Source organism: Gavia stellata, chromosome 1 (genome assembly GCF_030936135.1).
Source record: "Gavia stellata isolate bGavSte3 chromosome 1, bGavSte3.hap2, whole genome shotgun sequence".
NCBI classification, from domain to species: domain Eukaryota; kingdom Metazoa; phylum Chordata; class Aves; order Gaviiformes; family Gaviidae; genus Gavia; species Gavia stellata.
The window spans coordinates 42,256,578-42,271,042 of NC_082594.1; positions in this window are offsets into that span (position 1 = coordinate 42,256,578).

Sequence of the window (14,465 nt, forward strand, 5' to 3'; positions counted from 1 at the left end):
ACCATTTCATCTCAAAAGCAACAGTGCAAATGGTGAGAAGTGTGACACCATTATCACCTGTTTCTAATTCTTCGATAATAGTATCTTAGAGACACGAGACCTGTTTTCATGAAGTCTAACCAAAGCATGCTAACTTTGACAGTAAACTGCAGACTGACATCTGAAAAATGTGAAACCAAACAATTTTAATAATGTAATTACCTCTGCCTTATTCAAATACACCTCTCTTTCCTGCTGACTCTGTGCATTCTTTGTGAAAAATATAAATACAAGATGAACTGCATGAAAATAAAATTCAATTATTGCTGGAGGTTTGATAGTCTAAAAAAGTAGAAAATCCTGATATTAAATTAAGCCTTGCTGAGCCTTAAGAACAGTTTTCCAAATATTTTCAACTGGAATGCATTGGTATGATTATAGGTCAGGAAGTCTTCCTGACTTGAGATCAGTAACCAACTGTAGTATATGACTTTAGCTAAACTAAATAAAATAAAAAGGGATATTGCAGAGCAATTTGGAATAATCTCAAGGAGCATTACCCATGAGATAAAACCACACATGTGTTAAAAAAATTAATATGTGCTGTACATGTATCAAAATTCCTCTTTTGTCAGGAAACTGACTTTTTTGGAATAAAAGCAAAATTAGCTTCTTTGTCCCTTTCTTCCCTTCAATTTGTAGAAGGTTTTATATTTTTAACTCTAATGACTCTATAAGATTAGAAAAAACCTTCATGCCTGCAGGCAAATTTTATTGATACTCAGCAGACACTTGTTGGGTGGCTCCTTTCCATCCTGTAGCATGTTCTCAAAGATTTTCTGATGAAATCTAATATCCTGTTTGACATAGGAAACAAACAATGGTTGAAAATATATTTATAAAAGAGTTACCACTACAATCTACCTCAAAGTCAATAAAAGGCACAAAATAAAGTTAGGCATTTACCTGCTTGCTTTATCAGGAAGATCAAAATCTATTTAAACCTCTTTCCAACGTAGATGGTTATCCTTGCAGAAAGACTTGGGAGGTTATAGAGAAGAAAAGTCTGGGATGTTCAGTGAATTTGATCAAGAGGAGCTCTGTCTCCCATTCACAACTGATAAACAACATATATTCCATGTAATTATTAGAGGATACATTTTTCATTAGAGCCACCACTGATGGTCCCATCCTCCCTTCTGATATCCTTGCACCTTGGCTCCAAAGTATTCTGTGCTCTTTTTGAGTTAAAAAGGGTTCCCATAGCATTGACACAGTCAGAACGAAAGCAGATTTTTTGCAAGCTGTAATAAGGTTCTAAAATACACTCCTTTACTTTCCCATGGCTTGCATTTGATGCTCTGCATTCCCAAACAACTCAGAACTATTTTAAGCAACATGTAGAAATGGGAAGTTAAACCTCTTTTGCTGGGTATTGCAAAGAGGGCACCTCTTCAAAACTATCTAATAGAAGCAGTTTGATTCTAAATATTTTAACATGTCACCATGGTATATGAGCATCATAAACTAGCAATGCACAGTTTCCTTTGTCTTTAAGAATACTGGAAGGAATGAAATAATCTGTTGTAGGAGGTCATCAGCAGAATCCTGCCAAATTTAGACATCTACTGTGCAGACGCCTATATCTGAACAAGAGGTCTAGAATTCCCTTAAAGGCAGATATATTTGCAGTGCAGAGTAAATTTCATCCTAACATTAAGTTATCCCCTTTCTTCAGGTGAGTGTCTAATGGCATACTAATATACCTATCTAAGTCTTAGTGTGCTGGTATAGTTTGTGCACAGTACTTTCCCATCCCATGCAAGGCACATTGCTTCAGTTTTTGCTTTATTTAAAAAAAAATGGAAATTCTTCTAGCTATGACCAACTCTGAATATGGTATTCACATCTTGGTGTTGTTCTGATTATAGAATATAGCTCTAAATAGACTTCTGTCATAATTAAATGGTAGGAATAGAACCATTGAGGAACATCCTACAACAGAAGACTCCACAGAGTTCAAGTGACTAAATTAAACAACATTCTTATTAAAACTTAATAAGAAGCATTGTCTCATTTGTGGATGTAAAACTTATACTGTTTAAGTCACTTGAAACAAATGATCCTTTAACATATAGATGTTGTTCACTGAAGGAGGCTAATTGCTTATTGTAGCCCAACATGAAATACTTGTCAGTTGGAGAATTTTGCTTATGCTGGAGCTAGGCTCTGTGGGATCCTACTGTAACTGTGACAATGTTGATTTTTTTTCTAATATTGATTAAAAAGGTGATTAAGGATATTTTCAGCAAAGGGAAATGAAAAGAGCACAGACATTATTCTTCATAAACCAAGATTAATCATGCAATGCATTTCAATTAAAAATACAACAATTTTTCAGTTTTAAGCTTCACTGCACAGGATGAGGGTACCTGGGTCCTTAAGGGGTTTTGTTTGTTTGTTTGTTTCTTTTTAAATTAATTGAGTATGGGGCACTGTGCTTATGAATATATTTCTAATGAGATTGCATTTTTTTTTCCCAATACTTACTAAATTTATCAATGGAAATGCCACAAAGTTATATTTTATTTTTCCTGTCTGATTATTTGTTTTAATGGCAAGCTATTACTCAGATAAAGTTAGAAGTATTAGGTGTTACTGAAATTACTGTGGTCTTATATTTTTGGAGATACCTGACACTTAGCTTTTATAGCTGCTATGACTGCATCAGTAACGCACCCAGGAATAATTGTCAACTGTCAAGAACACAATGTATTTCTAATCATATTCCATCTATGACATGTGTTTTACATTGTTAAATCATTTCGGCTGAAAAACAGAGGCTCAGAATGGAATACAAAAAGCCTGTTTTTTCAGATTCTTTGCATTATTCATAAATGCAATACCTTGTCAGCACTTAGAGTGTAATCAAAACATAAATGATGTACGAATATTTTGTGCATCCTACTGCATGTAGGATGTTCCTAAGTTACACAATACATTGCATTGTCTTTTTTTATAGTCAGTATAAAATTTTAACTATGTATGTCATAAGTACTGTAAAAGCAAGACTGTCTACTGTTTCCTTTTTGTTCTCTGATTCAAAAGGATGAATTGAAATTAAAGAAAAAAAGCACAAAATACCCACAAAAAAAATCAACAAGCTGTTTTAATCCTTTACCATTGTGTATCATTCACACTCATTATGCTGTTGCATGGTATAACTTGATATAATTTTCAAACTAACTCTCTTGAGCACTGTTTTGAGTATTTCAGAGATAAATAACATCACAAATAATTACAAAAATGCCATAACAGCCTTTTTTTTTTGTGCAGTGGAGAAAAGGATTATGAAACGCAACTTCTGGATTCAAACAGCTTGGAGTCTCTGACTATGTATTGAAACCTGAAGAAAAAAGAAGTCTAGATTCTGGAGCAATTGTGAAGTAGCAAGGATAAAACAAAATTTAACGTACTGTAATTCTGAAAAAAAAAAAAAAAAGAAGAAAAAAGGGGATGCAATGATTTACAATTGAAAATGTGGGAAGATAAGTTAAAAATATGTTTATTGTCTCCTTTGATGGATAGATTACAGAAAAATATTCCTCCTATTATATTAGGTGGCTTTCTTATTACCTACCAAGTTTTCAGCAGCAACATGTAACTAACACCTTGCTTTCAGCATTTTCTTTGATTTTGCTTGGGGACACTTGAGTGCAATAAAACGAAATGTAATTAGAAAACTTAGAAACACCTTCAACTTTAACTGAAGCTATAACAGAATACTGTTCCTTGGAAGAAATTTGCCCCTATGCATAAATTCAACAGAATGCACAAATTTTTGGTTAATATTTTGCTTCATTGAGTTATGAGAATTAATTTGAATACTGTTTTTTTGATGGCTTTTTGTGCTGGAATAAACATTATGCTTTTCTGTACCTTTCCCAGGCAAAAAACTGCATCTCCTTTCAATTATGAAGTTTCATAACTTGTAATGTCCAAAATATTTTCAAATTAAAATGCCAATTAAATGTACCTTTGTTCCTTTTTGTTCCTTACATTGAAGCATTTCGGCAAAACATCTGATAATAAACTTTTGATGAGAAATATACTTTATTTTGCAGGATAGGTACTCAAATTTAAATCAGTTCCCTATTCCAAGCAACTGGAATATACTGCAATCCAATATTCAAAGTATAAGGTAATATCTTTCCAAAATTACAACTTTTTCATAGTAATTAGACAAACACACATATGTATATGAAATCTATATTTGTCTTTGTTAGTAATTTTTTTCTTTTGTATTAATTTTTCCTTATTATTTTAGCCCACATGGGACTAGATACTGTACAAACACAGAACTAAAGGATGCTTCATTGTCTTACAAGTTCTTCATCAAAATCCAGGATGAATTTTATCACTTGGTTTCACATAGAAAGGTTAATTTGAGTCACTGTATTAAGTCAGCATATGGTATCATTGAACCAGTTGTCGAGGCTTTTTACAGCACATCAGGGAATAATACAGAGATATTTTTCAGAAGTATTTGGGGAGCACCTCTCAAATATGGGAGAATGTTTCTTAAAAAATTTAATAGTAAGCAATTGAGACTGATCAGTTGGAGACTGGAGTCAAGATAATAACAATGAATAAGAATAAATACAGAGGGCAAGGCAAGACGTTGAGATGCTAAGCACCTTAATTTAAGCATAGAGAAATACAGGGAGCTGGGAGTTTCAAAGGGTTGAGTTTTTGCATAGTGTTCTGATTTGCAGTGAACAGGGCCAGAAAAAAAGCTGTTCTACTAGTCAATACTTAATACAATATTCTGTTTAAATGCTTCACTTGCAGGAAAAGTCTTATCTAAGAAACACACAATCTAGAATTGAGACTTCTTACTTCATAGAATCATAGAATGGTTTGGGTTGGAAGGGACTTTTGAAAATTATCTAGTCCAACCCCTCTGCCATGGGGTTGGGCTTTCAGTTTAAAAATGTTGCGCCTTGTCCTGTCACTGCAGGCCTTGGTAGAAAGTTTCTCTCTCCATCTTTCTTATAGGCCCCCTTTATATATTGAAAAGCTGCAACAAAGTCTCCCCAGTGCCTTCTCATTTCCAGGCTGAACAACCCCAACTCTCTCAGCCTTTCCTCATAGAAGATGTTTTCCATCATTCTGACCATGTTTGTAGCCCTCCCCTGGACCCAGACTAACAGGTCCGTGTCTTTCTTGCACTGGGGACCCTGAGGCTGGATGCAGTACTCCAGGTGGGGTCTCATGAGAGTGGAGTAGAGAGGGAGAATCACCTCCCTTGACCTGCTGGCCGTGCTTCTTTTGATGCAGCCCAGGATACAATTGGCTTCCTGGGCTGCAAGCACTTATTGATGGGTCATGTCTAATTTTTCATCCACCAGTATCCCCAAGTCCTTCTCCACAAGGCTGCTCTCAGTCCTGATACCAGGGATTGCCCTGACCCACATGCAGGACCTTGCACTTGGCCTTGTTGAACCTCATGAGTTTCACACTGGCCCACTCCTCAAGCCTGTCATAGACCTTCTAGATGGCATCCCATCCCTCTAGAGAACCACTCAGCTTGGTGTCATCTGAAAACTCGTTGCAGGTGAACTGAATCCCACTGTCTATGTCATTGATAAAGATATTAAACTCCTAGTACAGACCCTTGAAGGACACCACTCTTTACTGGTTTCCACTTGGACACTGAGCAATTGACCGTAGCTCATTGGACACAGCCATCCAGCCAGTTCCTTATCCTTCTAACAGTCCATCTGTCAAATCCATGCATCTCCAATATAGCAGCAAGAATATTGTGGGAGACTATGTAAAAAGTCTTGCAGAGGTCTAGGTAGATGACATCTGTAGCTCTTCCCTTGTCCACTTATGCAGTCACTCCATCATAGAAGGCTACTAGATTAGTCAGGCATGATTTGTCCTTGGTGAAGCCATGTTGGCTGTCGCTGATGACCTCCCTGTCTTCCACATGTTTTGACATGTCTTCCAGGACCATCTGCTCCATGATCTTATCAGGCATGGAGGTGAGGTGAGTGCTGAAAGGCTGAAAGCCTTACCTCACGGACGTGAGATGAGTGCTAGAGCAGTTTGTGAAAGTGCTCCAACCACTATAATAGCAAAAGGCTATTTGGCATCATGATCACTGCCACATTTTAAAGAAAAGAAGACAGCTCTAGCTCATCAAGTGCCTGTCTTCAGAGAAAGGCGAGACAGACTGGCTACCAAGAAGACATAGGTGCCTAGTTTCTACCATTTCTCTGCTTAGCCAATAAAGAATGATAGTCATCTAAGACAGTAACTCCAAGTAATAAGAACTTGTGATTGATTTTCTAAGATCTTGTATTAGGAGACTTCAATCATTGCACTAAGGCTAGATGCTCAACATCTGTGCTTAACTGAGGTGTCCAGATTGTGGATTTCAGCCAAAATTGCAAACACAGTCAATATATCTAACGGAGTCACTTTTCAATACCACATAATGAGCTTCACAATGCTCTCTACATACCCGTGGAGTATCCTAGCCATTCATGAAAATCTGGGAAATGTGACACAGGAACTGTAGAAAAGCCACATGGAAGTCAGGCAAGATATGCCCAGGCATGTCAAATATTATTAGACACAAATGTCTTTATAACTGAATTGAGTACTATTTCTTTTAAAACCTTTAGCCATCCTGTAGCCATGCTGATCATATGCACTTGTTCTTTTTTTTTAATTTCCTCTATCTGTCATTGCTGAACCCTATATAATACCAGATATGTTAGTGGGCTGAACCTCCACAGAATACTGACTGGGGGATCTTGTATCTCTGTGATCTCTCTGCTCAAAAGAAATGTAGCAGTACAGCTTTCCTGGCACCCTTCCTTGAAGTGAAAGTCAGACTGATTTTGCCATGTCTGTATGCACTGTGTTGTATATACCCACATATATATTTACAAACTTACATATACATGTACCGAAACTGGATGAAATCTGCAATTTTCAGAAAATAAATATCAAGAATTCTATTTTTTTAAAGAATTGTGAAAAATATTTGAAAAATCTTGCTTGGGTTATGAGTATTCAGTCATAAAACTTATGTGCTAAATCTTCTGTACCATTAGTGACTAATTGCTAAAGGCAGAATAGGAAATTTAAGCCAAGACTGCAGGGTCAAAGTTTTTCTAAGTGAAACAGATGAGACCTAGAGTTTCCATCTAATAAACTTACTTTAAAAATCTGGAGTAAAATAAAGCCTGGAACAAACAATGCCTGTCTAAAGAAAATAACCTTCAAATTGTATTTAGAAGTGGATCTAAAATGGGTAAGTTATTTAGAATGAGAAAATGCTGGACCTAAAACACATTGCAAGGAGTTTCAAATATGAACAAAATACCAATATATTTAATTATATACAATTAAAATATATTTCAACCCCCAAGCAATATTTGCTTTAGAAGACTACTTACAGAGAAATAAAAAATGATAATGAATTCTAAAGACCCCAGTGGCAGCATTTGAAAACAATGTAGTGAATTTATTAAATTTGACATGGAAGATGAATAGCATTAAATAGGAAAATGCTTATTTTGATTTGAGACCTTCTTTCAGAAGCCATATATTACTGGTATAGGGCAATTTTCTCTCTAGCATGTTTACTGGAGAAGTACAAATACATTTTGTGGCAATGGCATCAGTTTCACTTAAACAGTGTCAACAAAGCCATATTTTGTGTTAGCTAATGAAAGTAGGCTAAATGGTATTGTACCCACTCTATTTGTTGGAAATGTATTAAGGAACAACAAAGAAAGATGTACACTATGTACAATAGGTAGAAACAGATTCAAAATAGGCCTGGCCCCAGTGGTACCCATTTTAAGTATCTAAATGAAATATACTAGTATAGTGCATAATTAAAAATTTTTCTCCGATGTAGAACATACAGAAAGAATTTTGAAATCACAATGAATCATAGAATCATAGAACAGCCCAGGTTGGAAGGGACCTCGAAATATCATCTGGTCCAAACTTTCATATAAAAAGAGCCTTGATGAGATTATCTAGCAGCCTGTCCAATTGCATCTTGAAAACCTCCAGTGATAGGCACTCTACCATGTCCCTGGGAAGGTTGTTCCAGTGATTGATTATTCTTACTATAAAAAATTTCTTTCTTACGTTGAGATGAAACATCTCCCAGAGCAACTTGTACTTATTGCCCCTTGGCTTCATGTGGCTTCTTGTGAAGAGAGAGCCTCCATCTTCTTTGTAGCTGCCCATTAAGTACCGGAATACTGTGATGAGGTCCCCTTGAGTCTTCTCTTCTGCAGGGAGAAGAGAACCTAACTCCTTCAGTCTTTCCTCATAGGGCAGAGTTTCCAGCCCTTTGATTATCTTTGTGGTCTTCCTATGAAGCCTCTCCGGTCTGCCTGTGTCTTTTTTGAATTGTGGGGACCAGAACTGGACACAGTACTCAGGTGTGGCCTGACAATTGCTGAGTAGAGTGGGATGATCAAATCTCAATCTCTGCTAGTGAACATGATAATAAGGTCTCATTTTTCAGAATGCAAGAAGACTGAGAAGAGATTAGGAGACAAGGTTTTTGTTCATCTATCTGATATGTTAAGAGTGGAAGGGAAGAACACAAAAATCAAAGAAACCTGGAAATGCAGAAATTTTATTTTAATAAAATTGTAGGATTTACCTTTTGATGTACTAATATACAGAATCAATGCTATTCTTGTACATTGAACTATTCAACCTTGCTTGCTATGCAAAACATTGTCAGTGTTACAGTGCACCCTGAAGTAATTTCTTTACATCTATGGAGTGACAAAATACAAATTAAATGTTACATAGTTCAGCAGGATGTGCTGTAATTCTCTTGGTGTGTTTTAGAAACAATGCAAATAAATGTTCATGGCAGAAAATTGCTAACTAGTCATTGTTTGAACTGCGTCTGTTCCTTAGAATGATTTGTGTTTAATGAAATCAAATAAAACTTTCTCAGTTCAGTAGTTTGCCACCTTGTACTTAATATTTAATGATAACAGTAAACAAATGCTTATATTTATAATTCACATCTATACATAGATATGTATCTCTGCAGACTCACACAGACAGACATAGGTACCTGAGAATTCTGAAGTATTCTGTATCAAATATTGGTTTTCTTGAACTTTAATGGCTTGCACACTTGGGATCTTTCAGAAAAAAATTAGCTCAAATTAACTTTCAGAGTAAATTAATTAACCCCCCCTAAATAATTTTGGTAATATTTTTTATAATGGATTACTTAGGCCACTTTATACATTTAGATAAATTCAATTTCTTTTAATATGAGCTTAATCTCGTTTAAGTAATCCACTTTAAATTCACAGTCTTAGTTTGAATTTATTTTCCTGAGTCTCCCTATGTAACCACATCCAAGGACAACATCTAGAGTAAACCAAGGAACTCTTTATAGCATGGATGGTGATAACTGTGCTAGTTTTAATCCAATGTACACAAGCAGTGCTCAGCTATGTTTTCTCCTGCAAAATATGAATAAAGTCGGTCAAAGTGTATAGTCCATTACAATTTTGGTTACAATAGACCCATTTACTAAGAAATTCATAGTTAATACTATGCTGTTATTGTAAAATGAGCATTAAGTTCAGTCTCATTACATTTTTACACAAGAAAAGTATTATATATTCTAAATTTGTTTCATATTTGAAGGCAACTGGTCAAAATATTTTAAACTTTCAGGTGCTTAAAATGATACTCAAAATTTCTACAGCTCTCAGGTACATTTAGTCATAGCAGTCATATTGTTAAATATTTCAGATTTTGCATATCACTAAATCCTACTACAATTTCATCAAAGGTTATAAAAAAGAACCTCAGAAAATGCTTATTTAACAAGAAAAAAATCTAGTTTTCCCCAGTTACTTTAGTAAATCCAGTTAACCACTGATGTTGTTTGCATGTTTTTCATTCATGTACAGTACTGAGACTGATTATTGTTTACAAAAGTTCCCTAGAGAGGATGTTGTTCTAAAAATAGGTGAAAGAAGTTAAGATGTTTCTGGTAAATAATCTGTGACCATCTGTCCAGACAGTTTTTGTAGTTTTCCAGTTTCTGTAACCTGATTCCATCCTATTTTGTCAATAATTATTCCTCTATCAAAATCCCATGCTGCTAAATGTCCCAAGCTTGCTTCCTTGCTCTGGTTGCTAGGTGTGATACCTACTTCGTTCAAGAGGCTTTTGCATTCTGGCCATCTTGCCCCTATAATGAGGGCTTTAACTTTTCTTGATTTTCAACATTATTTACCTGCCATTGATTATTATATCTGACCTCTAGCTGCTGGCCCAGAAGGTGCAGCTCTCCTATAACCTGTGTGTCAGTTTTTCCAAGTGTCATGGATGCCTTGGATGCATAGAAAATTTCATATGGCAGTAGATGAATATGCTTGAGCAGCTAAATATATCCCCTGGAAAATAAGTTTATCCCAGCAATTTAGACACAAATTTCAGAATGGAACAGTAACCATATATGCTCATTTATGCTCATACGAACTCAGAAACTGTATATTCTCATTTCTCTTTATTGACTACAACGGGAGATTAGAGTGGCTACCTGAGGTTTAGACATCTAACTTCAGGTACTTAAGATTTCGTATATGAATTCTATTTCCACCTTCAAAATGAATGCTGAACTAATTTAGCTACTCTAAAATTATATTCAAAATAGATTGAAATATACCAGGATATTGAGAAAGCCAGAATACTATTCACAAACTGACATAGTTATTAACCCCAGTTTGTCACACTGCTCACATTGTTTGTAATGCTTTACACTGTTATAATGTTTTGTGTTCTTCAGTATTGTGACAAAAACCCACAGCGGAAAAAAAAAGAACAAACCCCCAAAAAATGAAGAAAGAAAGGCTCCAGGGAGAGCTGGCATAGTATAAAATAATCATCACAAGATCTTTTTGACCCTTCCTAGCCTTTTCTTTGGTGGGTCAACATAAAAGTTATTTATAGTGGTATCATATTGTACATTTTGGATAGGAGTTATGTTCAGATATGTGACACATTGCAATCAGATTCTTGAAGCTGGTTTTGGTACATCTACAGGTGTGTCGGTGCAAAGGAAGAACTTTCGCTGATGAAACAGAGATTTCTGAGGCATCACCATTTCCTCAGGAAACTGAAGAACTGACACATATGTGCCATTCATCTCCTTAATGGTCCTTAATAGGGAGATCCTTTGAAACCATTATCTTCATGATGCAGTAGACAAATCTTTAGACCTGACTGTGTCATACCCCAGGAGGAGAGAGAGATAAAGGTGGATGGAAGTAATTTTTTCATATTAGGGCCATCCTAATAACAGAAGAGTTGGGACTTAGGTATCTGGAGCTTTTGTCTCCATCCAATAACAATAATGTGTTATTGACTTCAGCTGATCACTTTAAAAGTTTTAGCTTTTTTGTTTGCTTATTTTTTCAATATAGAATCTATGAATGCCTACTTCAGCAAATTTGTTTCAACCTTTACATTTCTTCCACATTTTCCAGTCAGTTATGACCATAACCAGCCTACACCCCATTTGTTTTAAATGACTTTAATTTTTCTGGTAAGAGTGGTTTGTCTGGATTCAAGATGATAGAAGTTTACAATCACTTTTGCTTTTCTGAGACCAGCTTTGGTTTCAGTAGGATTCTACTAGATAAACTAATATAGCTCTGGCTTCATTTTATGCATGTCTGTGACAGGTGCGCTCGACCCCTTGACCAGACTGGTGGTGGTCTGGTGCAGGCTCTGGAGGAGGTAAAGACCTGAGCCATAGCCAGGCCATGAACTCCTCTAGTTTCAATCTGTTCTCTGAAAACTCACAAAGGAGCAGAGTGACACAGTAAACATTGATGCATATGAGCTTGGAACACTGATCATGCGATGCACATGTGAATAGCCGGTGGCTTTTCTAAGACTCATTTATAAAGGAACAAAGAAAGTTGTGGGTACAAGGAGTCTCATGCATACCTTTTCCATCACATGTAATTTGATTATGAGCCAACCACTTTATCCGATAAATATGACAGCCTAAGTGAGCCGTCTTTGAGATCACCCCTTGAGCTGGGACACCTCTCAAGGTTGCTCCTCAAGGCAGAGAAACCTTTTACCAATGGCAGCTCTTTGGTAAGTGACCAATATTGTGCATAACCTTGTAGTATGGTAACTTTGATTTTGCCTTAGTAACTTTGATTGCATGCTGAATAGATGCTAATGAAACATTACATAAACTTTGCATATATAATCCTTTAGACATAAACCATTGGACAAGTCTGAGACTAGGTTTGGACCTAGCCACACCTAGACTCCTCTCTGAGAAGGAGTTTAGAAAGCAAGAGGGTCCACTCCGAACCCTGTGACTCAACGGGAGGGTCTTCCTCACCCTTCGCATCTCCAGTCTCTCTGCTAATCATTCTAACTTGAGTGTAACTCAGGTCACCTTTGTATGTTTTTTCCATGCAGTAATAAAGTGAACCTTGCCATCAAACTTTGTTAAGTCACAGTTTTACAACATCATATTAAAACCACTTTTGCTAATAGCTTTAATGGTGATTCTTTAAGAAATCTAAATCACTCATCCGTGACAAATTTGTGTAGTCAGCAGGATCCTAAATCAGCATTCGCCACAATGTCATTGGTTAGATATTGTGGCCTTTCAATGCTTAAAAGGGGCTTATAAGAAAGTTGGGGAGAGAATTTTTATGAGGGCCTGTAGTGATAGGATGAGGGGCAACGGTTTTAAAGGGTAGATTTAAATTGGACATAAGGAAGAAATTCTTTACGAGACACTGGAACAGGTTGCCCAGAGAAATTGAGGATGCCCCATTACTAGAAGTGTTCAAAGTCAGGTTGGATGGGGCTTTGGGCAACTTGATATAGTGAAGGATGTCCCTGCTCGTGGCAGGGGGATTTCACTAAGTGATCTTTAAAGGTCACTTCCAGCCAGAACCGTTCTATGATTCTATATTCTAAATATCCCCTGCCTTAAACATTTCAGAAAGCAATGTCACTCAGATTCTCTCATATATGTTTTCATTTGTGTCTGTGTTTGTATGCAGAAGTACACATATTTGATGGACTCAGTGATGGAGCCCTAGCTCTGTCTACTCATTTAGATCAAGATTTTAGTTTGCATTTTGAGTGTTCTTTTAAGAAAATTGACTTCAGTAATTGTGTATATAGGCAACCAGAACAAGTTGCTCAGTGATATTTAAAACCACAAGACCAAATTCCTCTTCTCATTGGGGAAGGCAAGGAAGGAGGAATTGCCCTGTATGTGAGTGAGTAAGAGGAAAGCATGGAGCTCTGCCTAGGGACACGAGTTGAGCCAGCTGAGAGCTTGTGGGTAAGGATAAGAGGACAGTCTAACACGTCGTTGTGGGTGTCTGCTACAGACCATCTGACCATGAAGAAGAGATAGATGACCAGAAGAAGCCTCATGTTCACAAGCCCTGGTCATCATGAAGGACTTCAGCAATCCCGGGATCTGCTGGAGGGACAACCCAACAGGACACGAGCAATTCAGGTTTCTGTGGTACACTGATAACGGCCTGACACAGGTGGTCAAGGAGCCAATGAGGGAAGACATTCTGCTGGACCTTACCTTTAGTAACAAGGAAGCACTGGTCAGAAATGGGAAGGTTGGAAAAGCCTTGGCTGTAGTTACCATGAGAGGAGGGAGCAAGGCAAACAGCAGGATCTCAGTCCTGGATGTCATGAGAGCAAACTTTGGCCTGTTCAGTAATCTGTTTGGAAGAATCACAAGGGATATGTTTCTGGAAAAATGAGGGGTAGAGGACAGCTGGTTGATTTTCATGATTCAAGAACAAACCATCTTGATGAGAAGGAACTCAAGCAAAGAGAGCAGGACATCTGGATGGGTGAACAAGGAGATTCTGACTAAGCTTAAACATAAAAAGGAAAACTACAAGAAATACATTCAGGAACAGGTGACCAGGGACAAAAATAGAGACACTGTCTGAGCGTGCAGGAATGCTATTGAAACACAGAAACTACTTTTTTTTCTGTAAGGGTGGTCGAATGCTGGAACAGGTTGCTCAGAAAGGTTGTGGCATCTCCATCCTTGGAGACATTCAAAACCTAACTGGATATGGCCCTGGGCAGCCTCCTCTAGCTGACCTTGCTAGATCTCCAGCAATAACTTCCACCCTTCATCATTCTGTGATTCTGTGACTCTATTATTCTACACGTATTTAGCTTTTCTTGATGCAGGTGGAGTTAGATTCTTCGTGCAGAAAAACTGGAAAATGCAGACAATAAGCCACAACTCTCATTTTATAGTCACATTTTTAACCATATACTGTTATACTTCCACTCTTCTCTGAAAATATACAGTGGTATTTTATTCAGAATTAAGTTAATACAGAAAAATGAGAGAGGAATGAAAATAAGAAAAT